This window comes from Mycetomoellerius zeteki, unplaced genomic scaffold (genome assembly GCF_001594055.1).
Source record: "Mycetomoellerius zeteki isolate Tzet28-1 unplaced genomic scaffold, Tzet1.0 scaffold164, whole genome shotgun sequence".
In the NCBI taxonomy this organism is placed as follows: Eukaryota; Metazoa; Arthropoda; class Insecta; order Hymenoptera; family Formicidae; genus Mycetomoellerius; species Mycetomoellerius zeteki.
Genome location: NW_017256594.1, coordinates 905,217 through 927,658, shown reverse-complemented (window position 1 = coordinate 927,658; position 22,442 = coordinate 905,217). Strand labels below are relative to the sequence as shown.

Genomic DNA, 22,442 nt, shown 5'->3' with positions numbered 1-22,442 from the left:
TATATTATAATAAATATGTATAAATACTCACAGTATATTGTTACCTAGCGAGTTATAAAGCCGAACAAAACAAATCCTCGGTAAATCCGCGCTTCTTAAAAAACGTTCATATAAAATTGTCACGTTATACGTTCACATAAAATTTTCACGGCATAGTGACATGATAACAATTTTCACATTGACCGATAAAATCTAGAAATTTATACAGAGAAATTTATAGAGAGAAATTTATAAGAAAAAAATAAAGAAGTAGAAACGAAAAAATTAAATAATACTGATAGAAATAAAAAATAAATAAGAAATGAAAAATCGTAAGTGATAATGCAAACATACGTACACATACATTTCCACCTTCTATGTATATAATTATAAAAAGACGTAGTGTATATAGTAAAAAATTGTTAAGCGAGCTATTCTACCTTGTAGGGACTAAAGTACTTTGCTCAGAAATTGGAACGAGCTTTCAGAGAGAGTAAGCTCTAATACGCAATCGCTCTTGAAACGTGGAAGTAGCTAAAGCCGCGTCTGCAGCAAGCGGGCGAGGTAACCGGTAATACGGATGGGGACGAATGTAGCTTGTTAGGAGATGAATGAAAGTTGTCAAGACGGTCCAATTAATGTCAACTCTTCTGACTTAGCCTATCCGGTAGCCTGCAAACACCGGTAAACTATTTCCCCTCTCAAGTATTGGCGTATTACGGTCTTTTGCGGAATTTAATTTGGAACTTTAATAACTTGGAATCGCATTGCTATTTTAGAATCTATCCGAATTTTAGTCATGTGAAAAGAGAAAAGACGATATCCGGATAAAGCGATCGAGTTAAATCTAATTTCTTGACTATGAAATTAAAAAGAAAAATTGCAACTCCATAAATGAATATACAGACAGTAACTTATATCTTCGACGGCCCTGCCGTTGACCGACCAAAGGATTTTCGAAAGAAATGTGGCTCCTTTATCGGAGAATCTACTTATGCCTTAGACAGGAGGAACTCCTCTCGGCGGACAAAGGGTAATGCAAAAGTAACTTTGTCACGGGCGCGTGGCAACTTTCCCATAGCATCCGACAACTTTGGACGGGCCGGGACTAGAATAATATTATTTTTTCTCCATCGCGGGATTACATTAAAGCACCATCGCCTCGTGCCTCACGTTTTTGCGATCGGTAACTGACTGTTGTCAGCTGTAGAAGATCACACGGTACTGCATTTTGTGAACTCGTCGAGGGATTCGGCATATCTGTGGCATTATGCGGTGTGGATGTGCCAAGAGAGAAAGTTACAAGCCGGAATATTAATTTATGAACATGCCCATCCAATGGCATTTTAGAGGTAAACTGTTTTGTTTGGTGTCACCCGGCAAATCGATTTGCCTAATCCTGAATGGAGCAATTATTACAACTTTAAGTCAAAAAGCATTCCTACACACATGAGAAATAATGTATTTATAACCTATTATTGCGACTGGGTTAACACTAAATGAAAAGTTCTTTCTCATTGTGAATAATTTTCTTATAAGCGAGTGATATTAAAGCAGCAAAGCAAATATATGAGTCTATTTTTAGTAATAGCAATATATCTTCAGCTCGACTTCGTGCAGTTGAAATGCAGAAGTGCTCGTTGCAGTTTGAAAATTATGCCGACAGCGCGACGCGTTTTAAAGGGGATCTAAAATTCGAAAAAGAGAGTCGGAGGCAGGTAGGATTTTACAGGAATGATATTGGCAGCAAACAAGATCCTCTGCGAGAAATCGTTTTTGCGAATAAGAAGGCCTTTTACGACCTTGCTGAGTCAGGCAGGGCGCATAAACGAGGTGGGCGGTACCTGGCAGCCAAATATAGTACCTTTCTCCCTTAAATCCTGTATACCAACTGAAGACGACGACGAACGAGGAAAGAAGAGGAGATACTCGTCTGTCGCGTGGAATCCTCGCGTATGCGTGCATGTCTCTATATGTGTATTAACGTGTAAAACACCTATACAATCGACCAACATGTACAGGGTGGGCCAAAACACGACCACTATTCAACAGCGCCGACATTTCCGGGAGTAGTTTCCGGTGGCGTTCAAATAACATCTCTGAAGGAACATCGATCTTTGCATGAGCCAACAATTCGCCAATGGGGTAGATAGATCGGAATACTGCGCCGGTGTTTACTTTGCTGTTGTTATGTACCGCCTCAAATATGATGAATTAATGACGATCGTGATCTTGATGCGTTGGAGAGAGCATCAATCATCTGTTTACTACTTCCTCTTTGCAATTTTTACGTTTTTACTCCAAACTCCGACTAATAATGGAAAGCTACATATCTCCAGCTGCACATTTGCAATTTTTTAAAATTGTCTTTTAAATAATTTATACTAGATAATTGGGTGTTGTAAAATTATGAATTTAAAATACGTGAAAGTATTGAAGATCCGATCCAAACACATCTTTTATTAAACTAAAAGTTGATAGCTAATAAAGAATAAAATAATTAATTTAGAATTAATCAGGATTAAAAAATTCGAACAAAAGTCAATAATAAAATGAGAAAATAATTTGTCGCTTATTCAAATACTAATATAATACCGAGTAGATAAATAAAAATCATACTTTGATTATTGGCACATAAAGAGAAATAGCTTAAATAATTAACGTGGCATGAATTTCACGCAAATGAAATGACGAAATGAAAATTGCCGTCGAGTATTTGAAAACACCGATCACCGATTGAGTAATCAATAGTGGAATTTCAATGGAGTTCTCTCGTCGAATTACCGAAGCATGTGAAAATCGATCGCAGTCGCATGTAATGATCGCAGGCAGGCATGCGGACGCTTACATTTTAGTCGGAATGTAATTCAAGCAAAATCTTCTTCGGTTAGTTTCATTAACATCGCAGACTGTCCTGTATCCTGTGGGACAACGGTAATAGAAGCACCAGTGCACACATGCTCGTATAACTTCGCATTATACATTCTTTCCCATTATGCAAATTCTTAGTTATTATGCAGATGCGCCGACGCTTCTTTGGTTCGCATGCGAGAAAAAAATATTTAAACGGGAGGTCACGTAACAACGTCGCGTTCTCGCTGTATATTTGTAATACGTTTTAATAGCATTTCGAAAATAAATTTATACACTCAGTTGGCATTCAGAAAATTCAGTTAGAGTGGAGTCTATGCATTCTTGTAACAACGTGAATATTAGTAATATTGTAAAAAGAAAGAATGTCTCTTGCGAAGGAACTTATGAATTCCCTCATACCTATCAAAGAAAATTAAAATTTTCCTTTCGCGTTTAATGAAAAAACCTGTACCAACACAGCTATATGTAATACTGCCGATAAGTTCGTGTACATAGCCGGTCGATAAAGAGGACTTTTAACGCTAAGTTTTAAAAGTCTTATGTTATGTTAATTCGACATATCAATTCCACAAAGAATCTTTTCTTACAATCTCTTTCCTATTTCCTTAATATTTATACACATAGATATAAACGTACCAGAGGCAAAAAGACATTATTGAATTCAAAAACAAAATTTATAGCAAAGCTTGCTGTAAAAATTAATTTTTTTATTTATATTTTTTATATTAAACAATATCAAGTAAATATCAACAAAGAAATTTAAATGTTTAACACAAGTAAGTAAAGAAAGTCATATTCGATCAAGAATCTAGGTGCCTAACATTTTTATGTGAGAAAATTTTACAGTTTATTTTATATTAAAATTTTATAATATATATATATATGTATATACGTATTTAAAAATTTCTATGTTACACTAAAAAGCGTTTATTTATTTCCAAATTTCTTTACTCGCGATTTTCGCTTTTTTCTCCACGTGTCGAGATAATTATAAGGCCGATTTGGGTGATTCCAACTTATAACCGTATCTAAAGTGATAAAAGAACATATTGATGCACCGCGACGACCACAACTAAATTCGCATTCATAGTCAGTCAGATAAATGCGGTGGCACCGCGCTTTTGTGGAACGACGAAATGATACAGACGACGTGTACGCATATGCATATGTATACAGTGACACGTGTAGCATTTATATAATACTATGTGCGGCACCGCTGTCGCTCTCATCTATGCGCCCTTGCACCGCAAACTATTGGACAATTGAGCAATGTGGGAGAAACAATAAGCCGGCGTGTATCATTGGTGAGGCACAAACCGCTAACCAACGAGCGGAAAAATGCAAAGCGTTAATTAATGGAAGGAACGAAAGTGCACTCTAAAAGCCAGCGGTTACAACGTATTGCAGGGAATTGTGATTGCAGATTTTAATCACGTTGAGGAATACTCGGCATAGCTCTTGCAATTTTTGTCTAACAAATCCTTTGTTACGAGAACAATATACATGCATAAGTAAAAGAAAAATCGTCATACGAATATAAATTACACGTAATAATTATGATAAAAAAATTCCTATATTGTTTATCACAAACAAAAAAATACATAAGTACTTCCAATTTCTCAATTAATATTGCAATTCGATAACTTGTTTCTAATAAATTTGAACTTTCTGACTGGAAAATCTATGCTTGAAAAATGTGGAACTTCTATGTAAAATATAATACATAAATATTAAATATCCCATTAAAGTCATTGTTAATATATTTACATAAAATGCAATAAAAGACGATATACAACAAACAACTTCTTTGCGTGAAAAAAGAAACGTTAGTTTTTTCGTACACAGAAACGATGACATAAAATAAACGCATTGGAGAGTGTATACACAAATATATATGCTCCTTATCTTCCATATACGCACTAAACTATGTGTGCAAAGTAATGAGCGTGAAATTTAAGGGACACGACATTGCCCTACCCTAAGGCATCGCTCTCTGAGCCGGATTCTCGTATCTCAGAAATCTCCGCCTCTACTTAGCATTTATCTCCGGAATTGGGTTAAGAACCGGGGCCTTCTCCTGCGCTCGTTTTTCTCTCCTCAGGGACTCTTGGAGCCTGCGGCCGGCGGCCCATCAAGGGTGAATTTAAACGAAACCCAATCCCTGCGTGAGTTACGGGCCACGATGTCATAATTTGTTGGCAGGAAGATATGAATTTGTCTTCAAAGTATTGTTCGAAGTATTTACTGCGATTATTGTTAAACAATTAATTTGGAATAATTACACATAGGTTACATTTTCATAAATATACCATATAAATATATATCTATTACAAATGGCTAGATCGTGAAAAATGCAATGCAACAGGTCGTGTAACATTATTTAAACTATTTATTAGTACTTTTGAATCAACAAATTTAAAACACAAATTATTTCTTTGATATTGTTTAAAAAAAGCTCTCTATTATTTATTAGGCTTAGGATTTGAATTATTTACGTAAAATTATTTCGTTAAAAGAAATTACTATCGTTGAGGATATTTTATATTTAAAATACCTATATTGCTAAATATTTCGGCTAGATGCTCGTTTTGAAAGCTACATGTAACGTTCGTAACAAAAACGTGATAAAGACAATACACAATTGCAAGAATACAAAATTATGCCTAATATATACATATAATGCTAATTGTACAATATTCTGGAATTTTTTCCAAGAACGCCGTTACATTTATATCATATTTCTACATTGTAGAAAAAACATTGTAGAAATGCGAAAAAAACAAACGATAATGTAGTCTCGAGAACTCGTTTGGTCGACGCTTATAGTAAACGCCTCATTCCGTTAACCAACTATGTGAAAACTGCACTAGAACGCTAAAGAGATAGATAAATAGAGAGAAAATGAGAGAGAGAGAGAGAAAGAAAAGATAAGACAGAGGGAAAAATAGGAAGGAGGAACGGGAGGAGAAGCGGGCTCTTTGTACCCACGGGGCCAAAGTTTAATCTCGTAAACGTATAAAAAGTTTAACCAGCAACGTCGGTGGATATAATGTTACGCGGTGGGAAGTTAGCTCTGATAAAGAGGATGTAAATTGAAGAGTAGCCGTGGAATATAGCGAGAACTGAAGATGAATTCTAAGGTCGAGCGAGATCGAAATACGCGATGAGAATTAACGAATTTTACGTTACGTGAATAATGAGGATAAACTCTAAAAAAAATATCAGTATGGATTTAACACCCATGTAGTGTCATAATTCTCACTCTGTTGGTGTTAATATTAACACCAACGTGATGTGGATTTCAAACCTCTAATGTGAATTTAAAACCCATGGTGTTAAATCCACATCATATTGGTGTTAATATTTAACACCAACACAGTGAGAATTATAGACACCGCTATTTTTTAGAGTTTGATTCTATGATTACCCGGAAAAAAATAAACAACCGTTATAGCTTCCTATCACTTTTGTTATTTATCTCGATTCTAATTGTTTGATTATTTATTTTCGCGCTTTACACGATAATACGTTGCAAAATTATATACAATAATTAAAATACATTTTGATATCTAATGATATAACATAGCAAGTTTAGCAAACTTGCCCGATGAGAAGCAATTTTATAGATACAATGGACACGATGTGAAAAGAAGTGATTCGCATCAATAACTCAGAGACGTCAAACTTCGTGTAACATCATCATCAAAACAAGGATATTACACGATGAATATCGGAGAGACGATGTGCTTTGAAGATAATATTTTTTTCCACACAACATCACAGACGTATATTTTCATAAATTTATGCTCACGGTAATCGATTTCGACATTGGTTACAGCTGTTCCATCCGGAGAAGCCAGCTGAGAGAAACATCGCGTCTAGTACGGGCTGTAGTTTATGTCCGTGCATTAACATAGAAAATACGAATCGCTCCGAACTACTGACCTCCCTACTCTCCTTTGCCCGCCGGGCCATTTATCCATTAATGGTTATGCTACCATCTTCGTGGGCATTAGCGCAGCGAGAATGTTATCCCTCGGCTCACGATGCTGTAACTATCGATTTCCATCGTTTTCCATCGCGTTCTAGCATCAATAACATCGAGAAACGTAAATCCTCGATAGAAAATATCTTTTGTGATATAAACCGATATATCTTTTATTTTTCTGTATTTTAATGCAAACTAAAATTCGGTTATGATAAGGGATCTATGAAGTTAGAACGACATTCTATATTTCCATTAATATGAAAAAAATAACGACAGTTCCCCAGTAAGGCTTTTCATAGTTTCTTATAAAAATAAAAAAAGTTCCGCATTTTTTATGATAAAAAACCAACATAAGCACATCATATTTTCATTTTCGGTTTTTTAATGTAAAATATCACTATTTTTTCAAATGTGCTATCTTCACAAATCTCACGGTAAAGCCCAGTATAATTTCAAAAATGACAAATATTGACAATAAAATGTATCTTTAAATAAAATTAATCGTAATGAGAAGCGTAAAAAAAATGAAGATTACAAAGGAGATACGAGGATAATAAAAACATGAGATTTTTTTCTCTTTTTTTTCTCGATACAACTAGTTTTTAGAACAACGTTAGTACAGAATTACTGAAGGTCAGTAATAATTAAAATGTTCTCGTCGGTTATAACGCTATAAGTTAGTAATAACTACATTAATTACACTCATAATAGTTAAATTTAAAATCATTTTTATCCATGAGCACTTTTCTTTTCAAATTGTATAGTAGCGACCATGTCTAATACGAATTTAATTTTAATGTCGTGAGTCTTTTTAGCTTCTTGCTAATGATTCAGTTATTAAGAGTAATTTCCATCAAACCGGTAGTAAGACCTTTATATGCTGACGTTTTACGAAATTAAAAACCCGTATTATGCGGAGAGCCGTCTGGTCTCCAACTTTTAATTGTGATCAAAATCTTTTCTTTAATCGTTACGTATTATATAACATATATAATAACGTTAAATAACGATTCTCTTAAAACATCAATAATTGAAAGTTGTCGAGCATCGTAGCATTATATTTGTATAATTTAACTCTTTTTAAATATTTTCATCATGATTATACTATTTTTAAAAAAATTAAAATATAATTTTGAATTAAATTTTTTGCTACAAGTAATTAATAGTAATTAATTTTAACAAATGATTAATAATTTTATCCTTATTTAATCATGCAAGTTGTCTGATCCTGTCATCACATGCACGCACAAATGAACTGATAACGTTCTTTGCTTCGTAACGAAATCAAACACTTATATCTGCGAGTTATGTACCGACGAAGAAATGTTGCGCGTTTTGATGAAAATATCGCAAGTCAGTCTTTTTGATACGCTGTCATTCCGCTCGGCGGAAACAAATCGCACGTCGCATTATCGGCGTGTCTCGCAGCCGACATTTTTCCACGCAGACGTCTCTCACGCGCGCTCTCTCTTCCCGAAATGTCCCTCCTAAATCTCCGAGGAATAGTGCGGGTTTGTGAAAGCTTGTCGATGCCAGGGACATAGACGGATCACACCCGTAGGATTGCCACCACTGGCTCGACGCCTCTCTGACCAAACGCAAAGAGAAAGAAAGGAATCGCGCCCAATACAAAAGCCATTACGCGAGGCTTCCATCTGCCAATCACGAAAATTGCATGCCATTACACGCTCGACAGACTCTTGATTCTAATACGTCGTCACAGAGACGCATACTCCAACAGACGGAGTTGATACAAGATATATAATAATAGGTAAAAGTATATTAATTTGTTCCGAGAAAAAAAGTACTGAAATTGAACATCTCTAGCAAACAGTAAATCATAACCAATTCAAAATGTCTTGAAATATTATTTATAATGTGCATTATGCAAAAAAATAAATTATATTAGTGAGATGTTTTATTAAAGGTTATTTTTATATATTAAAAAAAAAGAATTTCTATACAAGCCAAATATTTTAAGTAAAAAGAAATTATATAAAAATAACTCATGTTAAATATGTTAATTTGCAAAACTGAACAAATTTATATGTTTATGTAAACATCGTCATTATTGGGCCATACGCTAATTTTATTAAATGTACTGGCAACGGAAGACGTGATGCCAAATTGCATCGTTGCTATGTATATTTTGTATCCACGTGAAAATGGCACAAACATGCCATAATTTCACAGCTACTTTAGCCGGAAATTATGATATATTAACGAGTAACAATTGTCAATAATGCAACGGTAAAATGCTTTCTACTGTTCTCCTTCTCTCTTTTCTGAAGTGCGATTAATTTGACCGCCACTCTAAAAAAGCGAGCAGTCACGAGTTTATTTAGCTGAATACTTTAAACACAATGGCTTTTATTTAATTTAAAAGGCTTTCCGAACTTCCACATTTTCCCGTACTTTTCTTAATTGATCGTCGATACACGAACGAGTGGAATCTCGTACATGAGCACAAATCGATATACGACTTTTGCACCTTGTATTTCTATTAACTCGACGAAAAGTTGCCGACCGGCGATGGTGAAGTTTGACCTACATCCGCGTTGGACCGATACTTCCGAACCGTCATCGACACGCACACACACGCTCTCATGAATCTCGAAGAACTCTGTTTCAAAATCAGAGAAAAGAAAATAAACTATAACGTGATCAAGATTTCGTTTCGCGACCTCGCCTTATAATCTCAGAGCTTCTGATCAATAAAAAGGAAAAGAGAGAAAGAACAGGTAGTCGAAAACACTAAAATGAGTCGGAAAATGGAAAAGCGTGCGAACGACGACGGATCGGAGAGCAGAAAAGCCAGGAGAGGAAAAGCGCTCGTCGGGAATCGATAAGAAATCACGGGGCGCGCGCGCTCTCGCCGGAATATTTCTGCATTTGCATGCAATTTTCGAGCTGTTCCGCGCGAACGGAGGAGAGGAATGGATTTACGATTCGATTAAACGCGTATGCCCCACGATATTCCGGCTGGTTCCGCAAAACGATTCGACGATTGCCTCGCGAACGGCTCTCGAAAAACCATCGGGTGTGGTGTTTGCGCGCGACGCGTAACGACAGCGCCGGCAAAAAAATTAATTTGGCACGATATCACCTTCGATTACTAACACGATCACGTCAGAATAGATACAAACTCTAAATTGTTAAATAATTTAATATTTTCCAAACATTCGAACCACGTAATTGACTTCTTGATACAAATTACTATTTAAAATTTCGTATGTTAAATTTTAAATAAAAAGCGTGTTATTTGAAAATACTGAATAAATGTAAAATATTAAAATGAACAAAATTACTGATAAATAACAACTGTTACTGACAAATGCTTGTGTACTGACAATTGCTTTAATTAAATCTCTAATTAATAATGTTCAATCTTTTCATAGTTTAAACATAAAAACAAATAGAAGAATAATTCAATATTAATATTAAACCAACATTCAACAATAATTTCGTCAACAGTAATTTCGCATTAATGTATTGGAACAAATCGGCAATAAATTTATTTAAGTTAGCTCTCGTTGCAAATTATTCTTTCGTACGTCAACGAGAATTTTCGGTGAATCGTATGAGAGTGGCCAAACGATAATATCGAAAATTTCTCTGACCATTAACACCATTTACAGCCGCGCGGATATTCACGCCTCTCGATTCCATCGAATTTTCCACACTGTTGCCTGCTACAAATATTAAATGATCATTAAAAACGTTATGTAGAATATAGAAGCGGTAATATCATTTCTCGTCGTGGAAAAGTACTCACAAATTTTATTAATTTAATTTTTATATTTATTCCTGGGAGAGAGAGAGAGAAAGATCGCTTTTCGTTGAATTTATGTTATGTAAAATGTCATTACGGAGCTCTACATGGAATAATATGTTAAAAGTCACTTCTGATGAAAACTTAGTACTGATACACATCAAGACAGATAAAAGCGACTTTACAAAGATGAACACGGAATAAGATGACGAAAGGTAAGTCTCAAGTAACTCTAAACACGCTACATGAACTCGAAACACATGCACTTCGCTACGTTAGCATGAGATAATTTTAAGACAACTGCACTTAACATTCTCTTCGCTCCTCTTTAGTACGAAACTGGGTCACGGTGTGTAACACGATGTTTTTCAAGTAAACAACGGCGCAACGGTGAACAAGCGGGCGATAAATTTCTTCCGTTTGCAAAATGCTAAAATAAAAAGGATAAAGAGAGAATATTATCCAAATAGAAAAACACTACTTTGAGAATGGACTTTAAAGTAACGACAAAATTTTTCTCTGTCGCACACGCGCAACAAACAGAAAGATATTTAAAAAAAAATAAGAATCTAAGAGAAAGAAAAAGAAGAACTATAGTCTCTAAACTTTCATCAAGCCATTTAAAACCTCGTTCCTTGCAAGCTATAATCGATCGAAAGTTTACGAAAAAAGTATCAAGACACGAAATAAAGGCAGTTAAGAGAAAGAGAAGTAGAGGAAGAAAATGAGAAAAGGTGGAAACTACGTAAAGCTAGTGATACTGAAGAAGTACGACGATTTAGTGAGTGAGTGAGAGAGAGAGAGAGAGATGAGAGAGAGAGAGAGAGAGAGAGAGAGAGAGAGAGAGTAAGAATATATCTCCGCGTATCGTACCGCACGATAAACGTTGGGACGCACGCCTTAACAAAGCGCGGCCAGGAAGAAGAATGAGAAGGATTGCAGGTGCGAAAGAGAATAAAAGAGGGAGAGGGTTGGCAGAGAGCAGTTCAACCTCCTGCTCTGGGATCGATTCGCGAAACTTTCTGGCTCGGTAACGATCGCTCGCGCGCATTTCTTCAGCGAAGGTGGTGCTGCTAGTTCCTCGAAATACGGAAAACGCTTCAGACACGGGAACGGGAACTCGCAATGAGCGTACGAGATGAAACGAGCAGGAATTGAAGGAGTCCTCGCCAACTTGACCGTATCGAAAAATTGGACGGCGCTTACAAGTTCCGAACGTGTGTGGATTACAAAGTATCTCGCGTTTCTCGTGCACACGCATATATTCCGCGCCGATCGAAATGCGCTCTCACATCAAAATATACACGTACATGTAATATTGCGTAATAGTGAAATTAATATGTAATAAGCCGAGGAGTTTCACCGAAATTACGGACATTACCGTTTGTCATTGACATTCTCATACATAAACATTAATTATTTAATTAATGTCGACCGATTGTGGTTAAATGTCCGAATGTTCCGGCGCACAGTCACATCTGAGATAATTAAAATTTTTTAATTAAGAATATAATATTGTATTCATAATATCTAACTTTGACCTTTGATCATTGGCGCTCTCTAATATATGTATGTACATTTAGACGATCGGATCTTAATTCTTAATTATTTAATTGTTAGAAACACAGCTTTTATACTCTTATGAATTAAGAAATTGATGTAACTAGTAGCTTATATAAAATTATTCTAAAAAGAACATGAAAGGAATGTTTTTTTTCTCATTATCTTCTTTTATATAAAGTAATATAAATACTTCAGAGAAAAATATTATAGAAAAAAGCAACGTTTTATTTAATTGATAAGCAATACTTTTAATCTATCTGCACTTTTATGATCAAAATATTAAAATTAATACAAATGCGATATAAGATTTCTTTTTTTTATCATATGATGCGATTGTGAAGTAAAGAAAGAGAAACGCTGGATTTTAAAGCAATCTAGATATTCCTCCGATGTACGCTCCTTTACTTAAGTGCTAACGGAAGCGAGACAGGGTACCACTCTCGCGCGAATTGCAGACAGAGCGAGTGTCAAATGATCGGAAACCCTAATCAGGAGTCGCGCAATCAATTATCGTGCTGCGCGCCGGCAAAGCGTTTAAGCGATCTCAGATTACTGCGCTCACTCTCCACGTCCCGAACGCCCGCAGAGAAATTGTGTTCGATTCAGCGATTCCTGCCTGCCGACCGAAAGCACTCAGTCCCTCCGCTTGCTCTCCCGCTGTCTTGCATCAAGAGTTTACGCGATTGGTGCCTAGTCAAGTGTGATTTACAAGTGTAACTCGGCCTTTCTTTGATGGCCGGCGTACTGTATCTAATTCCGTACACGAAACGACTTTTCTCTTATCGCGTATAATAATATTCTCTGATTCGATGTGATAAATTACGTTATTTTCAATTCTGCGTACACACACATTTACTGTAAAATTTTAATTAATAATTTTTTTCCGAGAGAGAGAGAGAGAAAGAGATAAGCTTTTCATAGAAAAGTACTGATAAAATAAAAGAAAGAATCCTATTTTTCGGTCCAAGCGGATCTTAGTGCTTGATAATGTTCATAAACAAATACATTTTTCAGTTTTATAAAGTGCGGTTGTCAGACTTGAAACGCAATCATAAACTGAAGCTTAGAAATAACGACACAAATTACGTTGATCGTCAATTTAATAATAAGGCTAATAAGCATCGAAGTAAAAAAAAGTGATATTTTTTTTCCAAAAATACATTTTCCCTTCTATTTCTTTTTCCCAGCCACAAAAGTAGATCTTTACCCTCGTTTCTCGCTGACCTTTTCCTTTTTTCTTGATTACAAGTTCAGCTACACCGTTCGTTTCCGTGCCGTGTAATTCGGCTCCGTGACCGTCTTGTTCTTATTTTTCTTGCCCGACCTCTCTCTCATCCTCTCTCTCGTGTGACAACTTCAGTACCGCGTCTCTTAACCCCTGTACCGTGTGCAACCCCTCTTTCGACTTATATACCTCGACCAGAGCGACATGAGCTTACCTACGTGGTCGCAGGATAGCGGAATTATAAAACTTTCGTCGGAACGTAGCTAAAGTCGCCGGGGTGAATTTTAAAGTTCCACTATATCGTGTCCACCTTCAATACGACAGCTCGCCGTGGGAGTACAACTTCGTAAATTCCTTTGTTACATTTTACATTCGAATTCGTAAAGAATATGACGTGAAGGAATATTCCCCTCGAAATTTTTTAAAATAACAAAAAATTCTTTCAAGTCTCTCTAAGCTTTTTACGAATTTTAAATATTTATACATGAGATACTGCACACAGGAAATATACAATGTCCAATTATACTAGCATATACAAGATTTTCCAAAATTCGCGACTAAAAATACTATAGCAAGAAAGTTTTGGAAAAATTAAGGAAAAAAGTTATTTGTAAGTTTTTATTTTCAGGAATAATTTCTGAGATATAAGGGTTTAAATATGGACAATTATGGATATTCACCTGTGAATATTAAGCAACTGCTGAAATACATTTTCATCGGTGCTTACTAGTACCTACTACGGCATGCACGACTCATGGACACGTGACTTTCTAAAAATAGTCTGTAATTTTCTATATTTAAATTCTTATCTCAAAAATTACTGCTAAAAATAAAAATTAAAAAATAATTTTTTTACTTAATTTTTCGAGAATTATTTTACTATAATATTTTGAGTCACGAATTTTGTTGAAACACTCTGTCAATCAATTCTGTATACATCTCCATGATTTACTATCGTTGCGATTGACATTTTTATTTTATCAGCCTTCTACAAATCTACGTATAGCAAAGCACATCATACATGAAGTGCCAACGTATGTATTCTCGTGTAAAAGACCCTCACAGTTGAATCCACCGGATACAGCAAATCGCGCTAACGTCAGCTTTTACGTAGAACGTAAGCACCTTAAATATTTATGAACATACACTTTCCACCATTTCCGTGTATAATAAACTTATTCATGCATTATTCACGTGTGTGAAAAGCCGCGAGTGACGCGGAAACAAATCTGTCTAAATCGAAACGTCTAGGATTTACGGCCGTCGATCAAAATGCAAAGAGTTAAATGATATCTTTTTTTATAGTAAGATATAAAAGATCACGCGCCCAGCCAGCAAATAACGACGATTTTATCGTGCGTTTTAACTTACGTGCCCCCTTATCGACCTGGCGCTCCCCTGTTCCCCAATTACGACGCCAACGACGACGACGACGACGACGACGACGACAACGAAGAACAGGAGGAGGAAAAGGAAAGGGGAGGGAAAGGGACGCCTGCGAGTCGTGCACCTACGTGAGCGTAAACGACGAGGATTATCGAAGTTTCCTCGCTGCTGGGAAAAGCTTAAGGCTTCTTCTCTCTGAGCTCCCTTTTCTCCCTTCCGCGTCCAATGGCAGCAAAAGACCTTCGGTGCACACGAGCGAATTGACGTTGCTACGTGGATTCATTATTCCCTTTAGATTCTCGCTGTTGCTCTCGCGGACACGACTCTACGCACAAAGAACTTCGAAACGGTGCACATGAACACTGCACACGATATACACACGCAGATATAATCTAATACGAACGAGTTATAACGAGATTGTAAGCACACAATTACGAGAAGAAAGATTTACAGGCTCAATTATAATAATTGTAACATTAATTATATACATTACAATATTTTTATAGATTATAAATCTTATAATCGCAAGATTGCTATAATTAAATTCCTTGTCCTAAATTTTCATAACTTTTCCCTAATTTCCGGACTAAATTTCATGATTTTCCGTAACTTTAATAATATTTTAAAGTTTTTTGTATTTTCGTCCTGAAGAAACCGTTAAACATTTTATCGAGGGAGCAATGTAAATTATTATGTTATTGACACCGCTTGCATTTAATTGTTAAGTTGGTAGTATTCCAAAACAGCGTGGATGTGATATACGCATACCAAACTTCTTTAAACTCAAAAGCTTTAATTTTCTAGAAAATTCTCTGACTTTTCTCTGACTTTTTCCCTGACTTTTTTCAATTTTCCTGATATTTCCTTGATTTCCAGTTTTGTGACAACCCTGAATTGTCTTAAAATTGAATGACATTAACTCTCTATCTGCAATCATTTTACTCTCTTCATCTGTAATTTGGGTTTTTTTGTTCAGCCCAAATTTTACTGTTCTAAGCTTTCAAAAAAAAAAAAAAAACAGGATTCTGTCTTCCTTTATTTCGAAGAAATTTGATAGTGCCAAAAAATTTTTCTTGTGCCAAAAAAAAACCATATTACAGATGGCTAACTTAATAGACGGCATCATTAAGATGCAATGATAATCATCATTGAAGAACATCTTATCTTAATAAATTTTATCAGTAAATGACAATCATTAAGGTAAACGTCCTAGTATCCGGACACAATATTTACTATTATTAATCTCAAATGTTTTTTTTATTACAGTATTATAATTTAATTGCATTTAAAGATTACAATTAAATTGTAATATTACGTTTTAAAAATCGTATTTGAGACTAATATTATCTTAAATAAATAAAGTGTTATGTAAATGGACATAGGTTATGTTCAGATATAGGTACATGTCCAGTCACTGGGGTCGGACAGTACTTATGTCCGGACAGTTACACAAAACTTTATTTATTTATATTAATATTAATCTCAAATGCTTTTTTTACCTTAAAGATCAATTTGAATTAGTTGTCTTTTGTCATTAAACATCTATTTATATTATTATTTTCCGTCAGCGTTAATTTTCTAATTGTGGTCGGACACTGAGACAATTACTCAGTGTCTCAGTGTCCGTGGCTTGTCCGGCCACTGGTACATTGACGCATTCTATTTATTTAAATATTTTAATTAATAATTATTATAAGTAGGTTCAAATAATTTTTCCTTGCTTAAGGGAGTCTTGAGTTTTCAAATGAACAAATATTTATATTAAAAACCTTTTTGACATATAAATTGTATTATTTATGAGAACGCTTAAACGTCCGGCTACTGGGACATTTACCTTATCAAAAAAAGCTTGTTATTCAAGAAACAAGATGGTTTCGGTCGATGAATCGCGATAAAGAGACGCAGCTTGTAGGAATAGGAAAAAGTAGCTCGCGCTCGTCGAAAAACGGCAAATCTTTTTCTTCCAACACTGTCTGTAACTAATGGAAACCGCGGAAAGAAGCAGTCGAGCGTTCTTTCCTACGAAATATCTCTCGAGCTCGTCGAAGGTTACCGTATGCACGTACAGACAGGATTTTGTGTATGCAAATACGATGCCTCTGGCCAACAGCGAAAATAAGCATTCGTTTTATTCTTATTCGCGACCGAAACACGTGATCGGACTGTCCAGCGACTCAGCAGAATGAATCGTGACTCACAAAGCGGATTCCCCCGTCTTCCGCATTTTTGTACGGCTTCCGATGTTTCTTCCTCTCTCCCCCTGTTTGCTACCACATTCTCTTTGCAATTCTCGCCCGCAATTTTCACACAGCCTATCGTAGATTGCGTGCCAGGAACGTTCACTCCAAATCCCCTGCGACACATACACACGTACTTACGTATATTCTCTCTTCTCGCACAAGAGGTAAGTAAAACTCCTACAAATCTCGCACGTTGCGGCATATGAGAAAAGTGAGAAAGAGAATTGCGGATCGGGAACGGTGTAAGCAAGCGCAGAAATAATGTACGCCTGTCCGTAACAACGTACTTTCAAGTACTTCGGAATAACAGCGGCGAGGAAGTAAAGTCGGATGTTATTGGTCGGTCGAAAAATACGCGAGTACCACCGATAGTCGCCACGTATTCCTTCGAAATGGGGAAGGTTGTATCGGAGATGGCGTGGACCGCAGATACATACATCTATCGATAGCGGGAAGAAGAATCGACGAGAGAGTGGATGAGGAGGGGTGGAGGTACAGTGCAGCTGAACTCAAACGGTCTCAATGGTTGATGGGTTGGATAGGGTTGCTGACATTGCTTCCTCCCATCGCCGGAAGAAACGAAAGAAGAAAACATACGGATGACAATTTCTCAAAACAATAGGGGCTCTCTACATTGTATATATGAAAAACAGTAAATCTGTAAGCATATACCATCCACCCGATCGAATTAGTAATACCTTTAGCAGTACTTTTTAACAGTAATTTGTTTTTTCTGAATTCAGAAATCTACTGAGACATTTAACGTCTCATATTTAATACCCTAAATGAGAGGGAGAAGTTCGCAATTATTTCAGATTCGTCGAATTTAAATTCAATACCTTAAAATCATAATTCTCTGTCAAAAAAATTTATCATATCCAAATATTAAAACTATTAAAATCATTTTTAATACGACACGTAAGAAATCGTATTTCAATAGATCTCGAATGTTTTTAATTACTGATGTGTAAATAATTTAAAAGTATACTTTCTGCACATACACACATACAATAATCTACATAAAATATTTTCCTGTTCCCTGACGAAATATTTATTGAAAGAGTCATCTGTTTTATGTTACAAGTAAATATGAAGTCAAATTGTTAATAGATATGAACGAGTTATGAAAGATTAAGATAAAATATAGAATATATATATAAAAATAAATACAATTAATCATTAACACATTTAAATAAATTGGATATATATATATTGTTATATTTTATTACATAAATCCTAGAAAGAAGTAAAAATTCCAGAAAAAGAAAACTTTATTTTCTATGAGTCTGCTAGTATTTTTGCGTTCTTATACGAAAAATCAATCAATAAACAATAATATATTTAAAATTAGATATCTTAATTTTAATCGATTCATTTTTTAAGAAATGCATCTGAAATTAACACTTATATATATGAGTATTCTTATATTTTTAATTTGATACAAATACCTTTATCTTATATATTTGATAAAATTTTCGTAAATCGATTATACGTCTTAAATTAAAATAATTTGTCTCACTCACCGATACGACGCGCAGCAGCGGAGTTACAACGATGTCGAACTACGTTAAACTATAAAACAATAATAAATACAAATTATAGCAGCTCTCAAAAAAATTAATATTTCATTAAATAATTATTAGCGATTAATTCCTCGATGTAATACATAAAAATAAAAAATTTACCTCATGATTGCTCCGCCGGCGCACGATGCTTCTCCGGACTTTCACTTCCTCTCAGATTCTTCCATTCTTCATTGTTTCTTTATGGCAGCACTCACTCGCGAAAGCACTAATTACAGTCGCGCGCGCGCACTGATTTTAATGGGATTAAGATGCGACAGTATTCAAAATCATATAAATTTAATATTATCAGTAAGATATATATATATATATTTAAAAAGCATTATATTTAATATTATTGGTGTTAGCTATACTTAAACTCAAAAGTCTCATATCATCCGCTTTTATGTAATCCAAAGATAGTAAACCAATTATATTTATATCGGTAAACAATTTAAAGCGGTACAAAATACGTTGCAAGATTTAGAAATATTATCGTGTAAAATATGAAACAAAATTTCATTTTCATCGACGATAATTTCGACTCTAGCAAGTAGAGACTCGTGCAAAGTATTTGCTTCGACAAATGAATGTAGACACAGAATAATCAAACGAATAATTGTTAACTGTACTGAGGAAATGATAACGCTTTTTTTTTTTTAATAACTTGTCGCGAACGCGTCCTAAGGAATAATGACTACAATTACGAAGCAATCGAAGCTGCCTGCCTTCTTTCTATAATACGGCATCCGATCTGGAAACTGAGATCGATAAGCCAGTGACAACCATTAGTCGAATTAAATGAAATATAGAATACGATATGCAATCAGAAAATATCCAATCCAATATGTAAAAATACACTGAAAAAAATTTACTAAATCTTAATACGTATTTCTTTGAATAGTACTAAGTAAAGTTTACTTACAGTAAATAAATATTTATTTAATACAAAAAAAATTAAATCAAATTAATTGTTTTTATATCAAATAAATACATTTACATTTAATAAATAATTACTTAGAACTATTCAACAAATATTTATTAAAATTTCATTTTTTTTCAGTGTATGCGATCAGAAAATATATAGTTAAAGAGCAATCGCAAAATTGGATTAATTTCGTCAGAAACTTTCAAAAATTTTTATATCTGCACTCGGCAGTTCCTCTAATGCAACTGCCATTACCTGCCGATTCGAGTCTCTCCACGCGACCATAAACAAAATAACCTTGAAAACACAATGACACGCTATACCGCCGAGCTCTGTATCAGTCATTACGAAATATTTAAAGTATTAAGCTAGCGGCACAAAAAATATAGCAGTAAACGGATCGTTCAATCATAGTCAAAAACGCGATAGCGTAAGCAATAGAAAATCCAAAATGTTGATTCGTTTAATGCTTAAACACAATGGGCATAAGCAATAGACACAGGGAACAGGGAATAACGAATAGTCCAATCAGAGCTCTGGGATATCTCTCTAATAACAAACTTATACCCCTGAGCTCTGATTGGACGGCTCGTTATTCCCTGTTGCCTGTTCCTATTGCCTGTGCCCATTGTATTTCCAGCTTTACATTTTCTATGTGTCACTCCAAAATCCATGACATATAAAGTTATATAAGACCAAACAGCAAATCCTAAATGTTGTTTTGCTTACCGCTTACGTTTTACTACTTAAATTTTTACCATAGCTTTTAAGATTATAGAACTAACACAAAAAAACTTAAATAATAAGATATAAGCAGTAAGCAAACCATTGCGGATTTGCTATTCACTATTACTTACATTTCTCTACTGTGATTAATCGACTTGTTTGTTGCTTACGTCTTATTGCTTTACGTTTTTTTTTTCATGTGCCACGGCCTTTACACAAGTCACGAACGTTAAAAGTTAGCCATGCGGGCAAATATACAGGGTGTCCCGTAAGTTTTTACCAACCGCTTTTATATAGATAGAGCGGACTGAAACTGAATCGAAAAATCCTCTATCATTTTGCAATTTTCACAATAGTTAACGAGATATTAATTACTAAAAATTGCCGTTAACTATTGCGAAAATTGCAAAATGGTAGAGAACTTTTCGATTCAGTTTAGTCCGCTCTATCTACACAAAAGCGATTGGCAAAAACTTACGGGTCACCCTGTATATTATATGTTCGTAAGACATAATCGCGTTTTGGTATTTCATAGTACTTTTCGCGAAGAATATTAGCTACAATATACTCAATAGTTCGTACCGTTATCAATCCACTCGTATCTCGTTACGCGAATAAAAGAGAGATTACTGTGTATACGCATGCTTGTACATCGCGAAAAATGAGCATCGAGCGATACTGAACTCGCGGCCCGGCTGTCGCAAAATATTTAACACGCAAGAAAGTACAATATAAATTGCAAGAATAAACTCGCCGTTCGTAAAGAACGATTACATTTAGCGTCTTATAATACTTGCCGCTATCGCATCTTAAAAAGTAATGAGGCGATAATACATGAAGTTACTCACGTCGCGATATGCTTGTAGGAGACTCACCGAGCGAATGATAGCGCGACGTGACCTTACGCAACGACGTATCGTACGCGCATGGCGCGCGCATCGTACGTCACATGACAACGGACGCGTCACCGCTACGAAATATTCAATGGCTGCGTTCAACCGAAAAAGCAGCTTTGCAATTGGTGCAAAATTCTTTAATATGATTCAAGATTCTAGATTTTGGATTCAAAATTCTATATTTAACTCTTCAGCACCACCCCGAAATTTTCGATCAAATAATAGTTTACGCTCTGGGCCGTTGAAGGAAACAGCATATATTTTTTACGATTCCGGACTATATAAAAATCTGAAAAAAATTCTTGTTCTCTCACTCGTGAAACCTTTAACAATAAGTTTTTACTATAATAAAAATTGGACTTATTTTATTTATTATTTTATTTTGTACATTGAATTGAATAAGAATTTTGAGAAAACGTGATATCGATATCTTAAAAGATAGAAAGTAGTACTGGAGGGTTAAGATTTTTTAATATAGTTTATACATATAAATCTGTGAAGGACAAGAACCAATCATATTATTTAAAAAATTACAACAATTGCGAAGCTGCTTTTCTGCTGAACACAGCTAATAAAATATTTAATCGTAAGATGAATATTATTAAATATTTTATACATCTCAAATCAATTATTATATTATGACTATTATGCTAAATGGATTATTATACAATTTTAGCTTTAGTTTATAAATTTTAAAGCGTCTCCTGACGATTCTCATATTCTCTGAATGAGAATTTCATAAAAAGAATATTAAATGATTCGCTTATAACATTATCTCTTACGAATAAGGAACTATTATTTACCCAATTATCATTCATGATTTACTTTACTTGTAATACTTTAAATATTTCGTAACGAATGGTTGACGCGTCGTTGTCTTTCAAGGTCTTTTTACTTGCATCTGAACTCGAACCGATAGGCAAGTCGGCGAGATCATAGAGTTATGACCTTCCGAGACGTGATCGCGACAAAAAAGAAAGCACTATCGTTTTCTCAATATGACTAACAATTGAGGGGATGGGCGAAACAAAAGTCTAATTACAAAATCTTGATTTTAATACAAATTAAAATAACTTGCTACTTTTTTATTATACATAAATAGATACAATATCAAATGAATTTATATAATGTCTTTAAGAAGTTATATGTTACAATACTTTTCTATTAAGATTAATATTATATAAAACAGCTAATCTCCGGAAAAAGGACCTAAGTAGAATTGTGCAGCTCTATAAAGTTAGCAGAACCAAATCAGCAGAATCAAATCGAACCTATCGGAATTTTTAGTACTCATTTTGTATTA

General features: G+C 34.9%; 1 long non-coding RNA gene across 1 annotated transcript; it reads right to left on the bottom strand.

The window, feature by feature from the left end:
- Nucleotides 1-15,587: 15,587 nt before the first annotated feature.
- LOC108721233 (uncharacterized) lies at nt 15,588-22,220 on the bottom strand. Its single transcript, XR_001936560.1, has 3 exons — nt 22,143-22,220; nt 17,785-17,793; nt 15,588-15,597 (listed from the first exon to the last, which is right to left on the bottom strand). It is a non-coding gene; the product is annotated as an uncharacterized lncRNA (long non-coding RNA).
- Nucleotides 22,221-22,442: the final 222 nt, after the last annotated feature.